This window comes from Mauremys reevesii, linkage group 6 (assembly GCF_016161935.1).
Source record: "Mauremys reevesii isolate NIE-2019 linkage group 6, ASM1616193v1, whole genome shotgun sequence".
Classification (NCBI taxonomy): Eukaryota; Metazoa; Chordata; order Testudines; family Geoemydidae; genus Mauremys; species Mauremys reevesii.
The window spans coordinates 123616066-123638858 of record NC_052628.1 but is presented as its reverse complement, the minus strand read 5'-3'; the positions used below and the strand labels follow the sequence as shown (position 1 = coordinate 123638858).

The following is a 22793-nucleotide window of genomic DNA, read 5'->3' as shown; positions in this document are numbered from 1 at the left end:
CACTTAAGCCTCACTGAAATCCATGGGACTTAACCATATGCTTAAAATTGATCAAGCAATTAAGTATTTTACTGAATCTGGGCTCAGGCACAGCAAGAGGGAAGCATGTTCCAAAGTGAAGGGTATTAACTGAAGACACCCTGCCAGCAAGTAGCCATCCCTTTTATACTGCAGAGGCCCTGCAGCTCTGCCATAGTATGTATGCAGAGACTGTCAGAGGAAAACACCAGGTTAGCATTGTCAACAAGCACATACAATCAAATAATTATTGCATCGTACCTCTGCTGCGGGGTAGCAGATTTCATCTGAGGATCTCAAAGCACTTCACAAAAATTAATTAGTCCTAACACTCCCCTTCTGAAGCAAATAAGTAGTAAACCCACTTTACAAACAGGAAAACGTAGGCCCAGAGGTTTTATGTGACTTGTACAAAGCCACCCCGTTGGTCAGTGGCACAGTGAAGGATAGGACCCAAAATTCCTGACCCCCATTCTACTTTCTGTATTAGTGAAAAATATATTTAGTTGAAATGAAAGCTTCTGTTAATTCAAGATGCCTGGATTAGTCATGACACCACCATGCTCTGACTAAGTCAGTGTCCAGAGATCAGGCGAAGTTTTGGCAGGCTGTTTTAAAGTTGCTGGGTTTTTTGCAAGTATGGGCAATTTTACAAATCTTTACCATACAAACACCAAACATACAATATTAACCATTACAAAACTCAGCACTCTTTGGCCTGGTCTACACTAGGCGTTTAAATCGGTTTTACAAGCGTAAAACCGATTTAACGCCACAACCGTCCACACTAGGAGGCACCATATATCGATTTTAATGGCTCTTTAAACCGGTTTCTGTACTCCTCATTAACGAGAGGAGTAACGCTAGTATCGGTATTAACATATCGGATTATGGTTAGTGTGGACGCTGATCGACGGTATTGGCCTCCGGGAGCTATCCCACAGTGCACCACTGACCGCTCTGGACAGCAATCTGAGCTCGGATGCAGTGGCCAGGTAGACAGGAAAAGCCCCGCGAACTTTTGAATATTTCCTGTTTGCCCAGCGTGGAGCTCCGATCAGCACGGGTGGCGATGCAGTTAAAAATCAAAATAAAGAAAGAGCTCCCGCATGGACCATGCGGATGTGATCGCTGTAAGGGCAGGCAAATCTGTTCTATCAGCGCTCCGTTACAGAAGACGAAATTCAAAATCATTTTTAAAAAATCTCCAGACAGACGCCATAGCAGGGGCTCAGCGCACTGCTGCGTGACAAACGTAACGGAAAGCCCAAGAATCAAATGGACGCTCATGGACTGGAGGACTCAAGCTATCCCACAGTTCCTGCAGTCTCCGAAAAGTATTTGCATTCTTGGCTGAGCTCCAAATGCTTCTAGGGTCAAACACAGTGTCCGCGGTGGGTCAGGGCATAGCTCGGCAATTTACGCACCCCCCTACCCACCCCAGAAGTGAAAGGGAAAACAATCCTCTCTTGACTCTTTAACATGTCACCCTATCTTTACTGAATGCTGCAGATAGACCCGATGCTGCAGCACTCAACACCAACATCCTTGCTTCGCCCCGCCATGGGTGGCTGATGGTGCAATAAGACTGGTACCCGTCCTCATCATCAGCCTATTGGCAAAAGGGGCAGTGCAAAAGGACTGGTAACCATGATGACCAGCATCTGTTAGGTCGATCAAGGGTGCCTGGTCCTAATTTTTCATGGTAGATGGTGCAATATGGCTGATAACCATCATCGTCATAGAAACAGGGGGCTGAGCTCCATCAGCCCCCACCCTTCATGTGTAAAGAAAAGATTCAAGTGACCCTGAACTAGCAGAGGGATGCTGGGCTCCTCTCCTCCACACTCCTTACTGTCCTGTCTGGACTATCATAGCAGCTGGAGGCTGCCTTCCACTCATATCTCACTAACAAATCACTGTGTCTTATTCCTGCATTCTTTATTACTTCATCACACAAGTGGGGGGACAATGCTATGGTAGCCCAGGAAGGCTGAGGGAAGAACGGAATCAACAGGTGGGGTTGTTGCAGGAGCACCCCCTGTGAATAGAATACAGCTCATAATTTCTGCAGGATCTGACACAGAGCAGCTGTGCTCTCTGGTTCTCTGATACAGTGGTTCTCTAGTACACTTGCCCATATTCTAGGCAGGACTAGGGGACTTGCCCATATTCTAGGGGACTTGCCCATATTCTAGGCAGGACTGATTCTATTTTTAGATACCAAAAAGGAGGGATTGACTCAGGGAGTCATTCCCAATTTTGGCTTTTGCGCCCCTGGCTAAGAGCAGCCAGGGGCACTTATGACAGCAGCAAATGGAACAGTGCAAAAGGACTGGTAGCCACAATCATCTTATTACCAATTTATGGTATGGTAGATGGTGCAATATGGCTGATAACCATCCCTGCTATCATGCAAAAGCAAAAGCATGCTGCTGTGTAGCGCTGCTGAATCGCCTCTGTGAGCGGCATCTAGTCCACATACGGTGACAGTCACAAAAGGCTACACAGGCTCCATGATTGCCATGCTATGGCATCTGCCAGGGCAATCCAGGGAAAAAAGGCATGAAATGCTTGTCTGCCGTTGCTTTCCCAGCGGAAGGAGTGACTGACGACATTTACCCAGAACCACCCGCGACAATGAATTTCTCAACCCGGAAATTCAAAGGGGCGGGGGAGGGGAGGCGGGGGAGGCTGCGGGAACTATGGGATAGCTACGGAGTAGCTACCCACAGTGCAATGCTCCAGAAATCAACGCTAGCCTCGGACCGTGGACGCACACCACCGATTTAATGTGTTTAGTGTGGCCACGCACACTCGATTTTATAAAATCTGTTTTACAAAACCGGTTTATGCAAATTCGGAATAGTCCCGTAGTGTAGACGTACCCTTTGTTGGGAGAATCATTAAAAACAACCCAGTCTGGGACAAGGTGTTGCTGGGTATTTTGTCAAACTGAAAGCTAATTCTGTCTTTACTCAAATTAACTAATCAAAGCCAGTTCATTATACTTAGCAATATTTTAAAAAATCCTCAATTGCAATTTGTGTGGGCAAATATTGACTAAATGGTAACAAAATATCTAAGTATCTTTCCATCCTCTATTTTGCTGTACATGTACTGGGTACATTCACTTCTCTATAACAATAATCTCCCATTGATTTTTGAACCATTCCAATAGTTATGGCTGATTTTTCCTAGTCTAGCACAGTGATGTCCAACCTTCCTAGCCTGAGCTTGACACACATTACATAATGGGCCACAATCAATACTTGGGAAGAGATTATCTGGGGCTTGCACAGTGCAAAGGGAGCACGCCCTTTTCTATTCCCCCAGCCCCATGCAAATCCCTTGCTTGGGATTCCCCTGGAAGGAGGAGAGTTTCCATTGGGCATAAGACTAACATAAGGGGCTTCCATACCACCTCCTTCACAGCCCTGGCACAGGGAACTGGCTGGAGTATGTTGCACTCTGGCTATCCCCAGTTGACATATGGTCTCTGGGGGACCATAGGCAACTGGCACAAGTTAGAGCAGCCCCCAGGCTGCTGCTCTGGGGCAAGGGCAGAGATTTAGAGAGCCATAACTGGCTGTTGGTTCTCAGGGTGTGCTCCTTTCCCTCTCTCCTGTGCTGCCCTGGGTGTCTGCACAAGGGAGAAGAGCCATAGTTTGTTAGGCTCTCCCCTAGGCTCAGCTTGAGTTGAAGTCCCTATCCTGCCCTTCCTGTGGCTCCCACAGCCCATCAAGCATGCTCCATAGCTGGTGACCATAGGGATGAGGCCAATTCATACACTTTAGTTTGACTAACTCAGGGTGCAGCTCAGAGGGGCACATGGTCAGTTATAATCAAAGACTGACCTTAATACAGTTGCCCTCAAGGGCTACAATTTTGAAGGGCCACAGGCTGTGTATCCCTGGTGTCATGGCTACTGAATGATAGGAGATTAATTCTTTATTTCCTCAAGTGAAACCTTTCCCACTAGACCATTAAATCAGGAACTATTCATCCCATAGTGAACCATCCAACTTAATACTGCAGACTAAATAATACGCATCTATACTTAATTATCCATATTTATTATGTTAAAAAGGCCCCAGCAGGATTACCAAAGGACCATTTAATAATCAATGCCCAATGATTCAGTTCTGTTTTCTTAATAAACCATGTCTCCTGCCAGTAGTTGAATTATGCTTCTTATAATGGTAGTTTAAAGGCCTCTGTGGAGCCAGAGCATGGTAGTGCCAGCAAGGAAGGAAAAGTAAGAAAGAGAAAACAAGAAAAGGCAAGGTAAGCAAGAGGATGCAAGGACAGTGGTATGGGAGAGGACACACAATCAGCTGCACTGCTCGTGGGAGTGAAATAGGGCATGACAATGAGGATCTAGCTGGGAATGGCTACAGAAAGCCGGAGGAGAGGATGGATGAACTGCTTGTAAAAGGTGAACAGAGAGATGCTAGAAGGAGAATGAAGAGGACATGAGATAAGGGGTAGAGCTGAAAGATAGCAGCAGGCTGCATAAATCCTTTGAAAAAATGGAGCTCTGGGAATTCTGTTTTCCCAATGGGTGTGCTGCTACAGCATCCATCTCTTCAGGTTTATAAATGAGCAAATAATGGGGCTAGCTTTGTTTAAATGGAACAAGCTCTCTTGTCTTGGTATTTAATGCCTTCAGCACTTTGAAAAGCTCACTGGTTCAATATACTAAATCTACCATATAGCGCTACAGTCCTTTCCTTTCCTGATTTGTACATTATGCTATTATGCCACTGACACTCCTGTTTGGACCACTCTGATATGATACGAGGTGCTCAGAAATGATGATGGACAATAAAATATCCCTTTATTTTAAAATAATAAACGCAGGGTCTTTTTTCATTTGCCTTCTGATGCATGAAACTTTAGGGTCATGTTTTCAAATGTTTCTCCTCCACTGGGAGGGCAAGAAACTTACTTTATTTTAAAAAAGCAAATATTCTCACATAAGTAACATGACTCCAAGAGCTGGGTATTAAGAAAAACATCAGCTATTGCGAGACTCATGATGACTGCTTCCCTGACTCAGACACTAAAGCCATTTTCATCCATCATGTTGATGTAATTGTTAAATAAAAGCATTTCACTGATCCCCCTGCTTCCACACACTGCTGATACCAGTCTTAACACTCAGCATCTCACAAAGGCTGTGTCTACACGCTAAGCTGCGGGGGTGATTCCCCTGCTCATTTACACAGACTCCCACTAGTTCTCATCGAGTTTGCATGAGTATACATAGCAGTGAAGCTGCACTAGCCTGGGTAGAAATAGCAGACTGAGTATGTACCTGCCAGTTTCAGGCAGGCTTAGCCAGGCCTTTGCTGCCTCTACCTGTACTGCTGCAGCAACGCTGTTATTGATACTCACGCTAGCTTGATGAGAGCTAGAGCCAGTCTGTGTACATGAGCAGGGGAATTGCACCTCTACCTCATAGTGTCAACTGCAATTCCACCCCTATTCATTTAGGATCCAAGCCAAACTTCCAGGGAAGTCAATGGCAAGCGTTCCTTTTACGTCAAATGTGAATTGCACCGGGCCATTATTTGTCTCCTTACGTTTGCAAATGTGGATCATTAAATATACATGAATAGTCTCTAATCTGCAGTATCAAGCTGGATGGTTTATTATGGCATGAATAGTTCACAATGTAATGTAATGGACAGCATAACAGTTATGCTAAGTCTACATTCTTACAGTCGCTTTGTCAGGAATTTTGCTGTGACTGTCACTGCCTGAGCAGTTGGCTTTAGCAACCAATGGGCCCCCAAGAACTTGAAGCACTCCAAAAATAACTCTGACCAGCTGGCTGCCTCAATGTCCTATAATGGCCTTTGAGCCTCTCCCCTCCAACCGACCTCTCATCCCCTAACCAGGAGAGAGAATAGGAGATGTACTCAGGAGCCCTGCATGCTGTGACTGCTCAGCAGATCCATCATGACAGGAGTTACAAGGAGCACCAGGAATGATTTTGCCCAGAAGGAAAAGCTTGATAATCGGATGTGTTGATAAACAACAGCACTAGGTGCTTGTAACAGAGCAAGCTACCTCAAAGGATACAGAAGCCCAGGAAACAGATCTTGGGAAAGGTCAACTCGAAAGCATGCGTTAATCGCATTAAATCCCCATAGAATGATTTATAGGTGGAGTCTCAAGGAAAAGCAAAACCCACCTGCAAGCTGCACCCAGCAGAGTTAGCCTCTTTCAATTGCCCTTAGCTCACAGAAGAGACCCAGACATTCATACCTCAAGGCAACATTGTCTCTGGATCCAGGAGAGGACAATATTTTTGCTGGGGCTGCTGGACTCCATTTTGGTTCCTGGGAGGGGGTTTGTGAGTGCTAGGGTTGCCAACCCTCCTGGTTTCGCCAGGAGTCTCCCGGAATCAGGCTCTATGTCCCAGAGGGTACTTAAGCCAAACCATGAGATTTTAGGCCGCTAAAAGTCTGGTGGCGCAGTGGGGCTAAAGCAGACTCTCAGCCTGCCCTGTCCCCATGCTGCCCCGGGAAGTGACAGCACATCTCTGCAGCCCCTGGTGGAAGGTGAGGGGGCTCCATGTGCTGCCCTTGCACTGAGCGCTGACTCCACAGCTCCCATTGGCCGCAGTTCCTGGCCAATAGGAGCTGCGGGGGTGGTGTCTCCGGGCTGAGCCTGGGGCATAGGGTTGGGATGCAGGCAGAGGTGAAAGTAAGCCAGTATGTCCCGGTACAGTGTACCGGCAAGAGCCAGTGTGCCGTACCAGAGCAGATCGGCTTCCCTTGGGGCAACTTAAAGGGCCTGGGGCTCCCAGCAGTGGCTGGAGCTACAGGCCCTTTAAATTGCCACCACAGCCCTGCTGCTGGAGCCCTGGGTAGAACGGCGGGGCTCAGGTGGCAATTCAAAGGGCACGGGGCTCCTGCTGCAGCTACCATCCTGGCCCTTAAAATAGGCACCGGAGCCCTGCCACCGCCTCCCCAGGGCTGCAGCAGCAGGGCTCCGGGGACGATTTAAAAGGCCCAGGGCTCTGGTAGCTGCTACCACCCTGGGCCCTTTAAATCATCCCCGGAGCCTGCCAGAGCCCTGGGGTAGAGGCGGCGGGGCTCCGGCAACGATTTAAAGGGTCCAGAGCTCCGCTGCCACTACCGCCCCAGGCCCTTTAACTTGCCACCGGAGCCCCACCGCTGCTACCAGGGCTCCGGCAGCAGGGCTCCGGGGACAATTTGAAGGGCCCAGGGCGGTAGTGGCAGCCAGAGCCCCGGGCCCTTTAAATCACTGCCCGAGCCCCCAGCTGCCATTACTACCCCAAGGCTCCAGCAGCACGGCTTGGGTGGTGATTTAAAGGGCCCTCCCACTGCCACTACCCTCCGGGGCCCTTTAAAGCGCCACCCGAGCCTCGCTGCTGGAGCCCTGGGGTAGCAGCAGCGGGGCTCTGGCAGTGATTTAAAGGGCCAAGGGCTACCGGCTGCCACTATTGCAGCAGAGTCCTGGGCCCTTTAAAGCTCCGCCAGAGCCCAGGGCCCCGGGGTAGCGGCGGCATCCGGGACCCCCCTCTGATGGTGATTTAAAGTGCCCGGGGCTCCACTGTGGGAGTGACAGCTGGAGCCCTGGGCCTTTTAAATCACCCCTGAGCCTCCCAGCCACCTCTGCAGCTGTTAGCTCCGGGGGTAATTTAAAGGGCCCAGGGCTCCCAGAGCCCCAGCCCATGGGCCTTTAAATCGTGTTTTAAAGCGCCCGGGAATTTAAAGGCCCCACCTCTTCCAATAGAGGCCACGCCACTTCTGGTTGAGGCCCCACCCCCTTCTAAGGACTCTGGAGTACTGGTAAGTCCTTTAAGTTACTTTCACCCCTGGATGCAGGAGGGGATGCTGACCCTGGGAGGGAGTTTGGGTGTGGGCTCAGGGCTGGGGCAGATGGTTGGGGTGCGGGAGGGGGTGAAGGGGGCGGCGCTTACCTCGGGTGGCTCCCGAAAGCGACCGGCACATCCCTCTGGCAGTGACTCCTAGGCGGGGGGGGGGGGCAGAGGGTCTCGGCTCGCTGCCCCTCCCCGGAGACATCGTCCCCACAGCTCCCACTGGCTGCAGTTCCCAGCCAATGGGAGCTGCAGAGCTGGCACACATCCCTGCAGCCACTGGGTGGGGGCAGGGGGCTCCATGCACTGCCCATGCCTGCAGTTCCTCCCCCTCCCCCCGCACCCTGCAGCTCCCATTGGCTGTAGTTTCTGTCCAATGGCAGCTGTGGAGTCAGCGCAGAGACATGCTGGACACTTCCAGGAGCAGCACGGAGCCAGGGAAAGTAGGGAGCCTGCTTTATCCCCGCTGCGCCGCTGGAGTCTTAGCAACTAAATTCTCCCAGTTTGGCTGCAGTAGCCTCAAGGAGATAGAGATTGATTCCAGGAGACTCCCGGTAAAACCGGGAAGGTTGGCAACCCCATATGAAAACATCTGCTAGGGGAAAGAGGGTATACACAGTCATGTGGAAGGTGTGGGTCATAGCATGCCCCCAAACAGTGTGTTGCTTTTGGGAAACTTCATAAATGTAGGGAAAAAATCATTTTGCAACATGCTGCAGATCCCAAATTCAGAAAAGTCAAGTGCATTCAGTAAAAACAATCTGGTTGAGGAGTTTTTCATAGACGTACTGGGATCTAGCAAGCCTGATGAGAGGGGCTGGATACTGCCTATGACGGTGAGTAGAACAAATATTCTATTGCAACTTGACACAGGAACTCAGGTTAATATTCTGTCAGAAGAAGATTATGAGAGACTAAAAATAAGACCAAAACTGGGACCAACAAAAATTAAATGTAACTGGTTATTCTGGAACAAATATACCAATGAAGGGAAGGGGCACGGTTATGTACATGCTCCCGTTCAATGTAGTGCCAAAGGAGGTGATGCCAATTTTAGGCCTGGCTGCATGTGAGAAACTCAGTCTGGTAAAATGGGTGCTCTCGCTACAAGATCACACCGAACCTGGCTATGAGACACTCTTTGGGGAATATCATGACCTGTTTTGAGGGTTGGGCTCCATGCAGGGGGAACGTACAATCCAGATAAACAAGCAGGTCCCTCCAGTTTACCTGTCCATGTAGAGCGGTGCCATTTGCACTCTGTGATAAACTCAAGGCCATCAGGATGCTGGTGGAATCGGATGAGTTGGGTGATGAAGAGTCTATGTTGCAGACAGACAAGACAGAGCTGCAGAACACACTGCACACCCTGTCCAGCAAAGTGGAGGACCTGAGCACATGCAATGACCTGATTGGCAAGCACAGCACGGCACTGCAGCGTTCTCTCAGCGAGGTGGAGACCCTCAAGCTGCCTGCTGAGAGTAATGAGAAGATCAAGCTGGTGAACAAGCATGCCACACTCTTCTGCATCACCTCCAATGCCATGATCAATGCCTGCCGAGACTTGCTAACCCACCTGGGAAAAGGCACATTTGAAGAAAGTAAAGACTCACTCGAGAGTGATATGTTGGTAACCTCTCCTCTCTAGATAGTTGATACACTGGGTTTATGGAAATGTACTAGATGAGATGAGAATTTTATATATATATAAGAGTTAATTCATTTTTCTTTAAGAGGGAAGATGTAGAAATACATTTATATTAAAGATTGTGATTTGGAGATGCTCCCTCATAAGGGACAGTGTTGTGAATGTGGGAATTGGGAGATTTGCTCTGGAGGTGGGGGGTTGGGAACACCACATGGCTGTGTGCAGCAGCTCGCTACAGAAGCTCTCCAGTTTGTTTTATTAACAGTTTTATTCCTTTCTCGTTCATTTGGTTTGTTATTTAATGAGCCCCAAGATCATTACAATTAGTGACCTCACTTGGGATGTGGGAGACCTAGGTTCAAGTCCCTAGTCCAATGATTACTTAATTTTGTATACAGCATGAAATGTACAGGAGAGATTGACAGAACTCAATCCCAGTGGTTGGGCACTTCTTGGAGAGAAGAAAGAGGTGGGCTCAAATCCTTACTCCCCACCAACCAGAGGGGGGAATTGAACCTCAGTCTTCCACATCCTGGATGAGGGCTCGAATCACTAGGAAAAAGATATAGTGATGGTGATTGTTCTTCCTTGGCTTTTTGCAAGGAAGGACGTAGCTATCTAACTCTAAAAGAGGGTTCACGGTTGTGAATCACAAGTGGAGATAGATGCCTAGAGAGTTATACCACATCCCTCTCCGTGGCATTTCCTCTTGGCTAGTGTACGCAGCTCCATGTTCAGTGTGCCAGCTTGTGTGGATTCCATTTTTAGGCACCTAACTCTTTCCATGCATTGTATAGGGAGGCTGGGCATCTAATGCAGAACTGTGGCTTCCTCTAGGTGGCAAAGTGCCTAAAGTGAGGGGTTACAATACTGAGCCTAAGTCCCCTTTGTGGATCTAGCCCAGCAGTTCTGAAACTGTGGGTTGGGACCCCAAAGTGGATCATGACCCTGTTTTAATGGGGTCGCCAAGGGTAGGCATACGCCTTGCTGGGGCCCAGGGCCTAAGTCCAAGCCCCACTGCCCGGGGCCAAGGCCCAGGGGCTTCAGCACTGAGTGTGGGGGGGTTCAGGTTACAGGTCCCCCACCTGGAGCTGAAGCACTTGGGATTCAGCTTTGGAGCCCCCCCCCCAACCAAGAGCGGTGGGGCTCTGGCTCTGGCACCCCTGCCCAGGGTGGCAGGGCTCAGGCAGGTTCAGGCGGGCTCAAGCTTCGGTTCCCCCTCCTGGGGCCATGCAGCTTGTTGTCAGAACAAGGTCGCGATGCAATGAAGTTTGGGAACCCCTGATCTAGCCCATGGTGCATGGGTCTGCCTGCTGCTAAGTCCCATGAATTTTCAGGTATGGCTCCTCAGTTGATGTTTGCTGTCTCTTTATGCTTTTAAAACGTATGGAAGGCATTTAACATTTCCCTATTGGAAAAAACTCATCACAAATAGAACATTGTATGCCCTGACTTTTCTTTTAATAAAGACAAGACTTTCCACATTTGGCCATGACAAGCAGCCAGACTGTCAGTTTTGTGACTCTTAAAAGAACACATAGGATCCTGAGCTCACCACACAAATCTTCTATATAACCCTATGTACCCTTTGAAGGGAATCTTCTCTAGAGGCATAGCACATCCCAATGTTTCCCTCTTTCCCACTACCTGTACACAAAACGGATTCCTTCAGGGTGACAGACTTGGAAAGCCCCACTCAGTAGCTAAAATTATTCTTACAGACCCGCTGTTCTTCAGATCACTTTTCATCACTTCTGTGACAAATCTTCCCTGGAAACAAACGGACGAGATCAAGACAAGCATATCTGCACACCAGCTACAAATGTCCAAAGTGCAGTTAGTGCACGAACAGCTTTCGGTATGAAATGATACACGTCCACAAAAACATCTGCTTAGTTTTAGGTCTTAGAATATACATGTAATCTTAGCCACATGGTTCCAGTCTCATTATTTCTCTTTACAAATGTGTTACCACCCTTCTACTTTCAGTGCTAACTCTAGCAACTGTAATACAAATAAATAATAGTGGCTACTTAGAGTCATCACAACTGTAATAGAGTGACTAGGCTCTGTTCCTTTAACCCTGCACTGCATGTAGCCCAACCCTTGCCATCAATCATTTCCATTTTCTCTTCTTTTTTTTTTTGCACTATATGTGCGCTATAGACTGTATTTCCTACAGTTCAATATTTTCCATTTTCCATGGGCTGAGAAAAGTCTGGTGAGCAAATACAATTATTTTCTATCCTGAGTTAGTAATAATAAACACAAAACAATATCTAGTAGCTCGATTACGTACCAGTCAGGTGTCTGTTGGTTGTTTCTTTTACTAGTTTTATTGTGAATAATTGGTAACTTACCCAAATTCTGTGGTAAAAGGCAATTTTAACCATGTTGGGCTATATCCTCAGTTACTACAAACTAGTGTAGATCCATTTATGTTGATGGAGCCACACCAGTTTGCACCAGCTGGGGATCTGGGTCATTCCTTGGAAGCTGCACTTGCTACATGTTCAATACACTTTACTTTACAAGTAGTTTCACTGACTTCAATGGGGCTTTTTGTGGTGTAAAACCATATTCATTACAAGTAAGAAATCAGAAACCAGTTCTCCTGAAGCATCAGGCCTAAGCTACTATATAAACAAAACCTCTTTAGGAGTCCAGAATGAGCAGCCTGCTCACTGCCTCATAGACTCTGGGCAGACGGATGCAGCCCCAGATGCTGCATGTAGTAGCACTGACCCCTGGTGAAGAATGTGACACAGTCACAATTGATCCATGGGGGAGTAATTTGCTATGGCCCTTTGCCATGTGTAGCCTACTTCCTCCCCGGGCCTCAGTTGAACACTGCTAGCCAACACATGGGTGGGGCGGGTAGCATCAAGACTTCACACCCTATTTGCTCCCAGGGAGTGCACAATAGCATCTGGGCTTGGAGCAGAGATGTGAAGAGTCCATGGAGGGAGTGTGTCTTACTCCCATCTGGCCAAGTTGGGGTCGGGCTTGATGGGAGAACACTCTTGGCTTGCAAGCACACACTAATCTGAACAGGAAATGATGAACCTGATAACCCAAAGAGGGTATGTTACTTGAAAGATGGTGCCTCCTTCATTGGCACTGGATGGTGGGGCAGAAGGCACCTTTAACTTTAGAACCCTCTAGTGCTCCATCACCAGCTCCTAGGCTTCTCTAATTGCTATAAGTGAGGAAGAGGTTTGTGCACATGAGAGAAAACAGAAGGCATGTTCTAAGGATAATCTTCACATCAGATTTGATAGGAAGATGCTGACACATCTGCCAGCCTTTCAGGCCATCTTAAAGCAAGATTACATCTATTTTCACTCTAGGTCAGAGCACAGGTGAAAATGCAGATGAGGCTGTAGGAGACTGCTCTACCAACATTTTCTCTGCCAAGATTGTTGTTTTCTCTACTGACATTTTCATGAATGAATAAAAATTGTGCTCTAGAGAGCTAATTTCAGATGAGAAAAATAATTTTCAGGTGACAAACTTTTTTGGCAGCTCTGATTTTAAGAGTAATCCAAATTCTTTTTCTCTCCAAAAGCTGAGAATTAGATCAGAAGCTATATTATGAAAGCAGAACAACCATCACTTAATGACTTCAGTTAAAGACCTCCAGCAGCAGCAGCACGAAGCATTTATGGATAACTTGACATGACACTGAAGGGGGGGAAAAAGCCAGATAAATATAATAGATTGTACTTCTTGTTTTATTTTGAGAATACCTTAACTCAGAAACCCCTGCCACTATCAGATTTGATAAGATGAACAGCAGCACTAAAGTAAACAAGCTTGTAAGCATCAGGGTGAGATTGGTGTGATTTGTTGTTCTGAGTTTAGGTTAATGCGTTGATTAGCTTTCCCCCTTAATTTCACCTTTTCTTTCTGAAGCCAGGAAAGGACAGCTGAGTGAGAAACCAAAGTGATCTCCACCAGGGAAGCAACATGCTCACTGAAATCTGATTTTAAAAGGTCATGTAATTTGCTTGATTCCATTAAAAACAATGCCAAAACGTTAACTTTGCAGTTTGACAACAGTCAGGGAAAATGATAATTTAGAGGAATGGATGGAAAAGCTTTGGCCATGTTTGTGAAGAAATAATTCAAATTTTTTACTCATGAATCAAAAGATAACAAGCTTCCTCAAACACTAGTTGCGTGAAACATTTCTCTGGTTCTGTAAGAATGGCTTTTCTAATACAAACACATTCTCTACTGTAGAGACTTCCCACTGGAAACAGCCTTTTAAAAGCTGCAGTACCCAGAAAGACAGGCAGGCTAATATGAAATTGAATCAAGTCACATCAATTAGCCTCTGGATACAAGGACCATGAGGACAGACGGTTACGGGCCAGAACCTCAGCTGGCATAACTCAATTTACACCAGCTGAGAATCTGGCCCCATATCAGACATATTCAAAGGGAAACAAGAATTTGTGAAGGAACGGAATTGGAAAGGGAAGTCATACTGTTTTTCAAGCTTCAAAGTATATTACTACTAATAAATGAACATTTACAAATATTAGGATTCTTTAAAAGAACCCTAAAACTTGAGAAATATATTTTAGGAAGGAAATAATTTGAGTTTAACATAAGAAAGTAGCATGGTGTTCTGGAACTAAATCTTACATTCCTGTTCTGTTTTTATCCCGAAATGACTGATATGGACTCTCAACATTAACTCTATCTTAAGGTGGCATTTATGTCTTGGAATAAAATATGAACTTCATAAGAGTTAGGTTACATTGTAGTGCTGTCTTACATGAAGATTCTTGGTCATAAAGCTCTGAGAGAAGCTGCTGCACAGTAACTGGTTGGTATGTTTACTGTTGAGCTCCCATTGAGTGCAGAGTGTGGAGACACTGCCATTTGTGCTGTCTCGCTTACAGTGTGTTTACTTCTTAATGATTAGGGGGGTAGCCGTGTTAGTCTGGATCTGTAAAAGCAGCAAAGAGTCCTGTGGCACCTTATAGACTAACAGACATATTGGAGCATGAGCTTTCGTGGGTGAATACCCACTTCATATTCACCCCGAAAGCTCATGCTCCAGTACGTCTATTAGTCTATAAGGTGCCACAGGACTCTTTGCTGTTCTTAATGATTGTTCCTTATGGGCAACTTACCATGAACAAGGATAAGACATTTATACTGGAACAAGATTTGCAGCTCAAGCCTGATGAACTGAAAAAATACTGCATTATGAGCCAGGGCCTGACTCTTTTCACTTGCAAAGGGCATGCCCAGCCTCGCAGCTGAGGTGGATTGTGTATGTTGATACTGGTCTGGAAAGATGAGACAAGCTAACTGCACACCACAAGGAAGGGCATTTTGCAAGAATCAGTAATGACCAAAGAAAGCAATCCGTGCATGCAGATAGATTGGAGCAGTCCATAGCAATGCTTAAAAATAAGCTATATGCTGCTCAGGGAAAAGGGGTTCCCAGATAAATCAACAAAAGCATCAGACTGTCAGACCACCTAAAATTTTGCTACATAAGGGAAAAATAATTTATCTGCCTGAGGCAGCTAGTTATTATGGGGATTAACAGGGTGAATTCCCCCAATAAAGCAGTCAGAGGGAGCGGAGGGATTAGATCAAGAGAGTTGGAGAGACTCCAGAAAAGATTAACAGAACTGATCATTTTATTTATACAGCAATAAATTCAGACCATGCCAGGAAAAGAAGACTTTGCACATTCTTTGTAAATAGTCACGGTTGCATCAAAGAAACACTGAACGCTGTCATCAATTTCTTCTCCAAATGGAAACAACGCACATGTCCCATGTCTTGGTTAACCTTTTAGGTCAAAAGGAACAAGACAGGTTAAAAATTGACTCAAATGGTTAGCCAAAATTTGGGGCCTGTATGTTGTTTATATTAGGATAAATTGGTGATAGAGTCAGGTGTTTCTTTGATGCAACCCTGTCTATTTACAAAGAATGTATGAAGTCCTGTCTCCTGAAGACAGGAGGAATAAACAAGAGACAGTGTCTTTGCTCATACCTGCAAGCCCCTTTCCAGCCAGCACTCAACCCAAAAGCTCTCTGTCAGATTTTTCCCAGGTCCATGCCTCTAGTGCTTCTATGGCTGTGGCTGGTGCTTCCCTGCTGCCTTCTCTGCCCATCTCTCTGGTCTTTCTTTGCCTCTCTTTCACAGACACACAAAACTTCACAAAAGAATAGGCAGAAAACCTGTCTGCCTACATGTGCCTTTTTTGGAGTGGGGTGGGGGGTAGTGGTGATGTGTGTCTCTGTTTGGGGTGGTGGCTACTATTGTTTCAGCTTTCTGGTTCTATAAAGGAATGACCTTGGGCAAGTCACAGTCCTGCTGTGTGCCTCAGTTTCCACATCTGTAAAATTGAGATAATTATACTGATCTCCTTTGTAAAGGGCTTTGAGATCTACTACTAAGTGCTACATATTATTGTTTTTATTTAATGTTAGGAAAATTAGTAGTATGATAGTAATGCATTTTTCTTTGACTTGTACCTCATGTTCCATGGATCTGTCAATATGTTAAATAATAATTCTACTTGCAAATATTGACTTCTATAGGGCCAGTTGTGCATTTGGGGACTTATGGAGCTAAATCCCACCAACGAGTTGGGCTGCGTGTAGGATGCAGTACTACACAATGCTACTGGAAGACCCTTATGGGGCTGGAGCTGGTATACTGAGGATACAGAGTTCTGTGGGGCTAGACCCACAGCAGCAGAGGCACAGCCAGGTAGTGGTGGGTATCCTGGAGGAAAGGGAAGCGCAGGTTTCTGAAGCTGCAGGGAGTGGTGAGTGTGTGTGTGTGCATGCGTGCGTGCTTTCTGAGCCTGGGAATGTCAGGTGGGGTAGGGTCCAGTATTGCAGGGTTCTTACTCTCGCAGGGAGTGTGTGTACAGTATTGCCAATCCCAAACATTCAAAAACCCTGAGTCAGGTCCCCAAAATCAGGAGATTGGCTTGACATCCTGAGTTTCTTTTAAACAAAATGGTGGGGTTCTTTTTATTTGTATTCTGCTTTCTGGTTCTTAGGATGCACTTGGGTCACATTTTCAAGCTTTTCTACATAACCATGAGAGCTAGAAAATTGCTTATTTAAAACAAAAATGTAGCAGAGATTCTCATGTAGAGTAAAACCTAGATCAGCAAGGTTGGGACTAGGAGAAAACACTGAAAGGGTCACAGAGTGATCAATATTGTTTTTTCCCATCCTGCCCTTTATTGTAAAGTGTCCCAGATTTTCATTCTGAAAGGGGAATGGTTGGAGAGAGGGGGGAGAATGTCCCTTTCTCGTTCTGTTCCATAGATTAATAGATTACCAGGCCAGCAGGGACCACTGTGATCATCTAGTCTGATCTCCTGTATAACACGCAATAGGAGATTTGAATTTCCATGCCAATTTCCTTTATCTCCCAGCAAAACACTGTGACACCCCCAACCACAGTGTCCCAGTTATTCTCTTTGAAAGTACGATCAATCCACAGGGTAGAAGGATGATGCAGGAGGAGGAGGAGGCAGACTGCTACCAGCAACCTCCTCACTTATTCTGTGCATCAACCACTAGTGGTTCTGCCTTTTTTGGTGTAATGTAAAAAAAATGATTTATATCTATACACAGGGAGAGAGAGAGAGAGAGAGAGAGAGGACTTTGTTTAATTTCTTCTTGTTGATGGCCTAACTTGGCAGCACGTGGAGTACCTGATATTCTGGTGCTCTTGCCAAGAATCTATTACCACCACCATCAAGTGTGTGACATTTGGAGCCAAATGTAATTAGATAAATAGTAGGGTTAATGACCTTGAATTTACCATGGAAGGCAACAACTCAATCCTCTTTAAATTGATTAAGAAAATAAATTCCTACAGAACAGAGCAGGCCTGAATAAGAACAAGCCGTAAAGGGGAAGGGAGGGGTGTGTGTGAAACTAAAAAGGTTCACTGAGTTCTCCAGAGAGGGTAGAACAAAGATTTGGTTTTGAACTAATTTTCTATTCCCTTGGGATCCCAGCTCTGTGATTCAGTTACTCACAGGACTGTGTAATGCTTTGCCTTAAAAACAAACAAACAAACAAACAAACAAACAAGGCTGTTGAAGAAACCCATGTAATTATTCTGGTAACCTGCTCTCCAGTAACTCTACAAAATAAGATCCTTAACCTGACTAGGCAGACTGGGGATTTACTCTTTGAGAACTCCCGAGATAAGATACTCTCCAAATACACCCTAGCTCTAGCGAAGAGAAGAAAAGCCAAAGCTGTCAGGCTAAGATTATTTCATATTATCCTCAGCAAGACTGAAAGTTGTTTATTAAGGTCAGAGTTTTATATTCACAATACCAGGCGAGTTTGTTTATCTCAGGTATATATGTGGCCCCCATTACCACATGGTATCTGAGCACCACACAATCTTCAATGTATTTATTCTCATAACACACCTGGGAGGCAGGGAATGCTGTTCTTCTCATTTGACACATAGGGACCTGAGGCACAGAGAGACTAAGGTCTCTCAGGAAGTTTGTGATACAGCAGAGAATTGAACTCAGATTCCTCAAATCCTAACTACCAGCCCAATCACTGGACAACCCTTTTGCTGATCTTAAGGGGTATGGAGGGTAGAAATCCCTGGGGCAGCTTGGAAAGTCTCAGACTTTCTGCTAAATTAATCCAGCAATAGGCACACCAAGAAAGGAGACAGAGCAGGACCCTGATGGCATGGTCTCATACTCTCTTGTGGAAAACACTGAATAATGTGTTTTTTTTCCTCCCAATGCTATTTACTTTCTCTTGGAAGGAATATTAATATTGCCATTTGTGTTAGTATTTACAATGATTTCCTACCTGACTCTCTTTTTCAGAGTCATCTGGTTCAGATGAACAAAGACAAGACAAACTGCACTTCATGTGCAGTCTTACTGCCTTGTAAATTGGAATAAACACAATTAGGAGTTGGGCCATTTTACTGATTTTTACTTCTAAATCAGTCCCAAGGTGGATGCAAATAGGTACAGTAACTCCTCACTTAAAGTCATTCTGGTTAACATTGTTACATTGCTGATCAATTAGGGAACGTGCTCATTTAAAGTTGCCCAATGCTCCCGTATAACGTTGTTTGGCAGCCACCTGCTTTGTCCACTGCTTGCAGGAAGAGCAGCCCATTGGAGCTAGCTGGTGGGGGCTTGGAACCAGGGTGGACCAGCAGCCCCCCATCAGCTCCCTGCTCCCCTAAGTTCTCTGTGCCACAGCTGCCCAGCAGGCTACCAATTGCCGGCAGTTCAGGTGTCCCTCGCCCCACTGCCATGTGCTGCTCCTGCCCTCTGCCTTGGAGCTGCTCCCGGGAGCCTCCTGCTTGGTGTGCGAGGGGCAGGGAAGAGGGGGCTAATGTCAGGGTGTCCCCCTCCCCCCTGCTCCTGCCCCCCACTTACTCCATCCCATACAGCGGTGTGGGGGGACAAGACAGGGCTCAGGACAGAGGGAGCTTGCTGGTAGCAGTTGGTGTCTCAACTTCCTGATCTACTTAAAAAGGCAATGTACTTCGAGTACGGTCAGTGTATGTAAAGGAGCAATGCACATCTCTCTCTCTCTCACACACACACACACAGGGTGTGTGTCTCTGTCTCTGTCTGCCATGCTGTCTCCCCTCCCTCCATCTGTGGTGCCTTGTAGAGTGTGAGGTTACATTAACAACAATATGTTAACCCTTGAGGGCTCAGCCGAGTGCTAGTTCATCATTTAGCACTAAGGCATTCCCTGGGAAATATCCCACCCTGTTCCACCCTCTGACTCCATCACCTCAACCAAGCTTTACAATCATCATTGCTGTGTACAGTATTAAATTGTTTACAACTTATCCTGTGTATTTATATATATATATATATAGTCTTTTATCTGGTGAAAAAAAAGTCCCTGGAACCTAACCCACCCTATTTACATTAATTCTTATGGGGAAATTGGATTCGCTTAACATCGTTTTGCTTAAAGTCGCATTTTTCAGGAACATAACTACAACGTTAAGCAAGGAATTACTATAGAAGGTTGCTTTGCACTCTGTGGAGATAGTGGATTTGGCGATGATTTCACAGATGTCCTACTTTATACATCACAGACTCATCTCCCATAGGCTCAGTACCGTCAATAATTCTCAAACATGAGGGCCTGATCCAGCTCTCACCAACACCACAACAAAACACTGCTAAAGTAAATGGAATCAAACCTGTTTTAAAACAGTGCCAAAGGAGAATGTGATTCTGGATCTCTAAGATCCCTAAGACTGCACTAGTTAGGTACGGTCTCCTCTTGTCCTGGAATGGGGCCTAGGTTTCATAATGACAGCTGCCCCTGAAATCAGCTTTTTCCCCCTCACATCTTTTCCCCTCTGTCTGGGATGACGCCTTTCCTTCCATTACCTGACATGCATGTCTCTTGTCAACTGTTTTTATTGTTGTAATTACACTAAGAACACAAAATTCTGTAAGGCTTAAAACTGAACAAAAAAGAAGCATTAACAGAAAACATAAATCCTTTGAATCTTCATTGATCATGAGCTTGTAATAAGACCCAGTCAATGAGGGAGCTATTTTTATATGCAGACCTATAAACTCTGGTCCCCTATCCTGAGTCACGAAAGGATTATTAGAGGCATGTCTCATCAGTCTGTTTTTTGAAACTGTTTTCTCTTGGGGTTAGTTAATTTAAAAGACCCTATGCATTAAAATGAAAGGGAGAAATGGCACAGAAGTCTTGTTAATCACATATCCTGCGGCTATTTTGATTCCCTCTGTTGGCTCACTTGTCCACGTTTTAATACGTCAGTGTTACTCATGCTTGATTGAAATGACTACTGTGATGCTTGAATTTCATCACTGTAGTACAATGTGCTCGGAAGGCTCTGGTATGCAAAATTACCTGGTCCATTCTCAGGGGCGGCTCTAGCAATTTCGCCGCCCCAAGCATGGCGGCACGCCGCGGGGGGCGCTCTCGTGGTCGCCGATCCCGCGGCTCCGGTGGACCTCCCACAGACGTGCCTGTGGAGGGTCCGCTGGACCTGCGGCTCCGGTGGAGCAGCCGCAGGCATGCCTGAGGGAGGTCCACTGGAGCTGCCTGCCGCCCTCCCGACGACCGGCAGAGCGCCCCCCGCAGCATGCCGCCCCAAGCACGCGCTTGGCATGCTGGGGCCTGGAGCCGGCCCTGTCCATTCTGCAGACTTTTCATTAACGCTGACAAAGATTATTACTAAACAGTGAAAATTATCCTCAGTAAATGAGTTAATTCTTTTTCTGGACATTAAATCTGGTTTATTTTATTTTTCTCCTGTGCAATATTGCTTCTTATTCTTAAGTTTTTGAGCAATATTTGTTGGCACAATTTCTATAGTGGTAGTTGAAAACTTAATAAATAAAAATCAGTTTTTAGAATCCATCTTTTATAAAGTGCAGAAAACCCCATCTGAAGACAGCATGTGCTCCATCAGAACCCAAAGTTCTGATCTGAGATCTGCAGTGCACATTTTGACATCAGTGGCAATCCTGCATATGTAGGGTGAGTTGCATGCAAGAATGGAGATTCATTCTGAGGGCAGAAATTTGCACTTAGTACTGTGGGTATGTCTACACTACGAAATTACTCCGATTTTACAGAAGTCAATTTCTGGGAACAGATTGTATAAAGTCGAGTGCATGCGTCCACACTAGGCACATTAATTCGGTGGTGTGCGTCCACAGTACCATGGCAAGTGTCAACTTTCAGAGCAGTTCACTGTGGTAGCTATCCCACAGTTCCTGCAGTCCCCGCTGCCCATTGGAATTCTGGGTTGAGCTCCCAATGCCTGATGGGGCCAAAAATTTGTCACGGGTGGTTATGGGTAAATGTTGTCAGTCAACCCTCCCTCTGTGAAAGCAATGGCAGACAATCATTTCACGCCCTTTTCCCTGGATTGCCTAAGCAGATGCCATAGCATGGCAAGCATGGAGCCCGTTCAACCTTTTTTCACTGTCACCGTATGTCTACTGGATGCTACTGACAGACACAGTACTCCAGGGCTACACAGCAGCAGCTCCTTGCCTTTGCAAGTTAGCAAAGACAGTTACCAGTCATACTGTACCGTCTGCTGCTTTGCAAGTTGGCAATGACGGTTACCAGTTATACTGTACCGTCTGCTGCTGTCCATGGGTGCTCCTGGCCGGCCTCGGTGAGGTCAGTCGGGGGCGCCTGGACAAAAATGGGAATGACTCCCCAGGTCATTCCCTTCTTTAAGTTTTGTCTAATGGAGATTCAGTGCTGCCTAGAATATCAGGCAAGTCTACTAAAGAACCACAGATACAAGTGGCCGCTCCGGGTCAGAGCCCCAGACAACCCGCAGAAATGATGGGGGGTGCCCATACAACAACCCCACCTGTTGCTTCCCTCATCCCCCACCCCTCCTGAGCTACCTTGACAGTTATCCCCCCATTTGTGTGAAGTAATAAAGAATGCATGAATTTGAAACAACACTGACTTTATTGCCTCTGCAAGTAAAGAGGGGGAGGGATAGCTCAGTAGTTTGAGCACTGGCCTGCTAAACCCAGGATTGTGAGTTCAATCCTTGATGGGGCCACTTAGGGATCTGGGGCAAAAATTGGCCCTGCTATTGAAGGCAGGGGGCTGGACTCAATGACCTTTCAAGGTCCCTTCCAGTTCTAAAAGATTGGTATGTCTCCTCCTATTATTATTATCAAAGGGGGGAGGGGAGAAGTTTGGCTTACAGGGAAGTAGAGTGAACCACCATTTTGCACATGCTCAGCCTATAGTTGCACTGCTCCTTACTACTGTCCAGGCTTCATGAGCCATGGGAGCAAGGGGTAGGCTGGGGTAGGTGCGACCACATGGCGCTGCCGACTGGGAGAGCAGCCTGAGGCAGAAGCCTCCAGCTCACATGATATTCCAGGCAGGACTGAATCTCCATTACACAGAACTTAGAAAGAATGACCTGAAGTCATTCCCTTTTTTTTTCCAGGCGCCCCCAACCGACCTCACCGAGGCCAGCCAGGAGCACCCACGGGACGACGATGACAGATATCAGTCATACTGCACCGTTTGCCATCTGCAAGGCAAGGCAAGGCAAGGGGATGCTGCTGTGTAGCGCTGCAGTACCGCATCTGCCAGCCAGGGGCAGCTCTAGGTATTTTGCTGCCCCAAGCTCGGCAGGCAGGCTGCCTTCGGCGGCTTGCTTGCGGGAGGTCCGCAGTCCTGTGGATTCGGCGGCACGCCTGCAGGAGGTCCG

At 46.5% G+C, this 22793-nt stretch overlaps 1 protein-coding gene across 4 annotated transcripts in view; it reads right to left on the bottom strand.

The window, feature by feature from the left end:
- The window catches only part of NRG1 (neuregulin 1), an 816555-nt gene that overhangs the window by 638866 nt on the left and 154896 nt on the right, over positions 1-22793 (bottom strand). The window lies entirely within an intron of this gene.